The following is a 6000-nucleotide window of genomic DNA, read 5'->3' as shown; positions in this document are numbered from 1 at the left end:
TCTCCCTCTCTCTCTGCCCCTCCCCCGTTCATGCTCTGTCTCTCTCTGTCGCAAAAATAAATAAACGTTGAAAAAAAAATTAAAAAAAAAATCATATAGTTTTAAATAATTGAGATCTAGAAATTGTGCTGGGAGTATTTTTAAAATAAAGATTTCTTTTAACTGGATATTAGGATCCTCTCATACAAAGGACATTCATTGGAAAACAATATTAAAGAGATAATTGATTTTTTTTCTTTCTCCTCCTCCCCTCTTCTCTCCATTTTCACTTTCATCAAACTCTTAAAATTGATTTTAAATTAACATATATCCTCCAACTATGAAACTATTCTAAAATATGACTTGAGAAATAGTTTAGCAAAATGGAAGACAAATATTTCCATAATGTTGTAACTTTGCCATATACACAAGTATCTGTCATTAAAAGGAATCGTAACAGGGTTGTCTTCTCTTCCCCTACACTTAGAATAAGGATCTTAATCTTAAACATCACATAAATAGGAGAGATTTAATTAAAACCTCAAGAAATGTGTTACTGTTAATTGAATTCTTGCTACAGTTACCTTTGCAAACCCATGTTAATGAAACTCCAGTTCAAAGTGGATGGGTTTGGGGAATTCAGATAGCTCTTTATTTCCTTACCTGAGATGCCATGATAATCTCGTCAGCCAAATACCCAGTTAGGAGAGTTCTCCTTTGTAGCTATTGATCAAGTTTACACAAACTGTTAGGATTTCTAAACAAAACGAATCAGAGGTTCAAAGGCCATAAAGCAAGGTCAGTGAGTGAGAAAGAGAAACACTTCTTTGCATTTTGCAAGCCTTTCACCTGTAGAGCAGAGAATGGACTGGCTCCTACCTGAAGCTAGGGTCCGCTCCGCCCCTCACCTAGCTCCCCCTCCCTTGTCCCTTCCCCCACCGGCGGAACGTCCCCGTCCCCCGTTCGGTATCTCTCGGTATTACCAAGCTATAAATTGCTTTAGAGCTTAGAGACAATCAGGTCAGCACTGCTCTCACAAGGGAAAAGCTTCTTACTTCCGAGCAGAACCGTTCAGGGGAACAAGAGGAAGGAGGGAGGGAACCGGTGCCTTCGTCGTCACTGGGCTGGCGAAGGGTGGAGAGAGAGATGGGGGAGGGGACGGACGGAAACTGCATCCGCAGCGGGGTCGCACTTGAGCCCAGTCTACAAACTTCGAGGTGGCTGCATTGGAAACTCCTGGTGCGCTCTCCACTGCCTGGCAGCTGCCGGGTGGAGTCGCGCTCCCCGGCCCCACCTATGGGACGGAGCTTCCCCAGCAGCGCGGGGCGCCGCACCCCTCAGGAAAAGTCTCCAGGCATCTAGCAAGACTCGGGGCATTCTACCCACCACTTCCACCCCAGAAAACCCCCGCAGGATACTCTCATTAGCCTCCGAGAGCCCAGAGGACCGCCTCCCTGTGGCTCAGTTTGAGGACACTGTGCAGATCCTTTCCTATCCCCGCCCTGCTCTGCTTTCACAACTCTGCTGGGTCAAATGGCCAAAGACAAACTTCTGCCTCTCCTTCCCCGCTCCCACCTTAAAAAACAAAACAAACAAAAAAAAAAAAAAAACAAAAAAACAAAAGAAAAAAAAAACCCCACAGTCTGCGAACCCACACGCGTCGGAACTCCTAGCGTGCTGTTGCAATCTGGGCATGCTCAGTATCAGGGCAGGTTTTGATTGAAAGTTAAAAAAAAGAAAGAAAGGGAAAAAGCTTTGTATTATGCCGTCTCCTTCTCTTGTGCATAGGGCTGGCTGAACAGGTTGCAGGGCATCCCTGCGCCTCCCCAAGGGGCTTATCGGGTGCCCTTGATTGAGTCTCCTTGGGATCTATCCCTCTCTTAGTTCACCCCCTCCCCCAGCGCTCCCGAACCTCCCTCTCCCGGTCCCTGTCCGCTGTGGGGATGGAGAGACACTAACAGAACTGGGATGGGCAATGTTGGCTGAGCGGATCCACCTATTATTAGTGGGCCCGGATTGGCTCCTTGCAGCAGCGTACCGAGGTGGAACCAATCAGGCGGTCGGGGCTGGGAGGTGATGGGCGGCCGCCTCCTCACTGGAGGGATTCCTGGAGAAGCTGCAGTGTGGGGATGCTCTAGACCAAGTACTGCCCTCCGTGTCTTTCTACCTCCTCCTCCTGCAGCGGCGGCAGCCCAGCACTTAGCGGCGGCAACTTGAGGCTGCACTCGGGGCGAGCCCCCCAGGGTGGTGCTCCACTGAGAGGGGGGCTCAGCGCCCCGAAGGGGTGTGTGTAGGGTGGGGTGGCCAGCTGGGACCAGCTGGTGGCCCTGAAAAACCTCCCACACACCCACACCCACACACCCCTTTTGTGTTGCAGGCTGCCCCTCCAAGAGCAGAGGCAGCGAGAGGACGCGTGTGTCTTGCACAGGTCCACGCGGGGAGAGCGGTGGGGACGGAGACCGGCACCACCTTCTGGTCCTCCCTCCAGGTAAGACAGCGAGGCTGGCAGCGTGGCCACCTCGGAGGTGCCCGTTGGCTTGAATTCGCCCACAAGATTTTGCTCTCGGTACACTTGGGTTTTGGTCGTGGGAGGCTGCGACCTGGGGAGGGAGCCCCGGGTGGCCTATTGTGAGAAATATAATGAGCCACATGTACATCTCCTGGAAAAGCACTTTGCCCAGCGCCCGTGATTCAGAGCCCGGAGTTGATGTTGGGCATCCCCCATCTTCTTGCTGCCTCTTTCCTTCCCATTCTTTCTTCTCCGTCCCCCACCCCCAATCTCCATCTCTCACCTCCCCCGCCCCTTGCTCAACCCCTCTCTCTCTCTCTCCTCTCTCTCTCTCTCTCTCTCTCTCTCTCTCTCTCTCTCTCTCTCTCATCTTCAACCTCCTCCCATCCTAAGAACGCACAGGGTTTCTTTCTCTTCCTGGAAACGATTGTCTTTTCTCAGAAGAAAGAGGGGGTTGAAGAAAGGAAAGGAGAAAGATTTCTTTTGCCCGCGGGGGGGGGGGGGGGAGGAAAACAAGATAGAATACAATCTCTGCAAAAATTAGAGTACAGAAAGCAATTAAACTGAATAAAGGGAGGAGACAAGCCATCCAGCCCGGGCTGTCAGAGAAGGGAAGCTTCAAGTTTGACTTGATCTCCTCTTTACAAGAGGCTGTGTCTCTTATTTGATTCCTTCAAATGAAACAAAAATAAACCACTGCTTTAACCCACTTTCAATTGCTTAATTGCTGTTGCTTTTAACCATGTGCTAACCAAGTGCGAACCATCTGACTTTTCCTGTTCCCATCCGTCCTGTGGGGCTATTTCGTTATTGCCCATCAGCAGTAATATCTGAACTTTGAGGGGTTTCTCGTATGAAGAAACAAATTTTTTTTTAAACAGAGTCTTACCTTCCTGAGGTTCTCTGGTATGGCCTTTATGTTGGGGAGGGCAAAAAAAAAAGTAAAGTTTCAAGACATTTTTGTAAGTAACACCAGTGTTATCAGGAGGTTTGGATTTCTCTTTTGAGAAAGCTAATCTTCTAGTTAGTTTTGTGTACATGTTAGTTTTCACTTTATTAAATATTAACCCTTTGGTGAAATCAACCATTTCAGTTTGGTGTTAAAGCTAATTTTGTGTATGAATTGCCAGTTCATCCTACCATTCACTATGCTATGCATTTGATTGCCTAGATATCGTACTCATGCCTTGCCTTATTTTTTTTTTAATGAGAATATTTAGTGAATGTAAACATGGCTGGTGTTCATGCAATTTCAGTACCCCATTTGGAAGGCACACGGACGCTCAGCTGGCCAAGAATCCTCTCGTACTGGAACAAAGTTTAGAAAGTAATGGTAGGGAGATAGGCTGGAATTTTAAAAACCTTAAGGGGAAAATTGTTTTTGTTGTCATGTCCTATTATGAGAAAGAGAAGGACAGCAAAACAACTATGTTCCCTGCTGCCTGCACAATAGGTCAAGTAAAAGGTACTTGTTGGACAGAGCCTTGACAGCAGCTTCAGCAATTTCTAATTCCCTCATCAATGATATAAGCTTTCCTTTCCTTTTATTCATCAGAGACAGCTAAGTGATTATTGTCAGATGGGAGGAGGTAGAGAGAAGTGCCTAGCTGAATGTAATGGGGAAAGCATTCCAAGTGGGTCCTACATGAACGCAGAGAAGCCAGCAGATGTTAGTATCCAGATGACTCCTTTCCTTTGATTTATCAGGGGAAATGCCAACTCTCATGTTTTGTTGTATTTGCACACTTGGGGTAAAAAAAGGCAATCTTCTTTCTAACTCTGTCTGGTCTTCCACACTAATTTCTGGACCCCAGAAAGTATTTTTTTTAAACCACATATCTTTAGTGTATAAGTTTATACACTGACTTAGAAAGGAGCTGGTTTCATTTACTATCAATGTAATGCATATTTTCTAAACCATTTTCCATTTGAGGCACTTATCTTTCCTATCTAAGTAGAATTAGCTAGAGTCACAAAAACAAGATCTTCTGTCTAGAGCTTTCGGCATTTAAATGCCTTGTTGTTGTTGTTGTTGTTTTTAGTGTGGTATCTCTGTTGAAAGCTAACTGATTTTTAGAGGTGCCACCTTTTAGGTACAAGGACAAAAGGATAGTCGCTTAATTGCCTTATATGTGTACAACTGAATTAACAAGTTTATACATGAAAAGATGTACAAAACAGAAGTCCAATTACTGCCCATGCAAGCAAATTAAGATTTTGTTTGTTTATTTCTCCACTGTCTTAGGGAAGGTAAAAGTTTGTGCTTGATTTGTGAAATTTATTTTCATGTATCTTTACAAATGTTAATTATAGCAATTACCTGTAGGAGAGATGCATATGAGTAGTTTTTCACATACTTCTGAAAAATTAAGTCTTTATATTCTAGAAGTCAAAACTAATTCCAATATGTAGTGAGTGGATTGAGAGGAGACTTTAAATGATACATTTTAGGAAAGTATTCCCACAAAATGTTCTAATGTGACAATTTCATATAATCTTCACATTTCCTCCTTTAAAAAGAATATCTTAGTAAATCCTCATCATGTTTTAGAGCAAACATGGCAATTAGATTTTAAGGTATTCTTATCAGAACTGAGGACTGCTACTATACACAGGAATCCTAAAATACTAATTCCATAAAATACCATTCAATCTTAGTAGTTGCAGAGTACTTTTATGCTTCATTTCATAATGGAGAATATTATTCTATTTGGTCCAATTATCAGATAGCTCTAATGAAGAAATACGAAAATGGATAACATGGTATTTACATGGTAAGATTTTCAGGTTAGGCTTGATGCTAACTGAAAATAAAACTAGAATATAGTAGCTTGTTTTAAATGATAGTTGCAAGATGAAATGGAAGTTTAATAAATAAAATGCAGAATGTGTTAGATAGCTGAAAGTTAATTTGAACTTCCCGTTAACCTAACAATAGCATGGACATGATACCAATTCATATCTTTTGACGCTAGTTTATTAAATCAATTTAAAGAAATTCCCCAAACAGGTTTTTAGAATCATCTAATCTAAAGAACTCGACTCAAGATGGACAATTTTATGAGCCTGAAATACTTATAGCTCTTATGATTTCCAGTTTGTGCAACAGCCGGGAAGAGATATCATTAATGCCAAATTGGAACATAACATTCCTTTTTCTAATGGTAGTGATTAGACGATTTAGGGGAGGGAAAACAGAAATAAAACATTTTCATTACATAATGGAGTAAATTTAGTCTGATATTACAAAAAGCCAAGACCAAAGTTTGACTTTCTGCCATAAAATAATGTAGGTATGGGTCCTGCAAGTGTTTTGCTAAACAATAATGCTTTCTAAAATTACATGTCTGCTGTACTTGTGGATTTTTAAATTTTTTCAATGATTTGCTTGTCACAAATACATCCGTATCAAAAGTTTAGTGGATCAGAGATGCTTTTTAGCTGAATTTGTTTTCCATTGAAATTGGCTAAAGCTATTTAAACTGGAACAAAGTATATGGCAGTCTAAATTC

General features: G+C 42.9%; 1 protein-coding gene across 5 annotated transcripts in view; it reads left to right on the top strand.

Moving 5' to 3' along the window:
* Positions 1–2077: 2077 nt before the first annotated feature.
* The window catches only part of SYT1 (synaptotagmin 1), a 563462-nt gene continuing 559539 nt past the window's right edge, over positions 2078–6000 (top strand). For 3 of the 5 annotated variants that reach the window (XM_025926619.2, XM_086712749.1, XM_086712750.1), the window contains exon 1: positions 2079–2467. The gene's annotated coding sequence lies outside the window, so the exon portion shown is untranslated. Of the gene's footprint in view, positions 2468–6000 lie in introns of all 5 variants that reach the window. The other 2 variants (XM_086712751.1, XM_025926620.2) reach the window with 1 other exon arrangement.

This window comes from Puma concolor, chromosome B4 (genome assembly GCF_028749965.1).
Source record: "Puma concolor isolate L17-30 chromosome B4, mPumCon1.1.hap2, whole genome shotgun sequence".
In the NCBI taxonomy this organism is placed as follows: domain Eukaryota; kingdom Metazoa; phylum Chordata; class Mammalia; order Carnivora; family Felidae; genus Puma; species Puma concolor.
The sequence above is the reverse complement of the archived record's forward strand: the minus strand, read 5'-3'. Positions and strand labels throughout refer to the sequence as shown.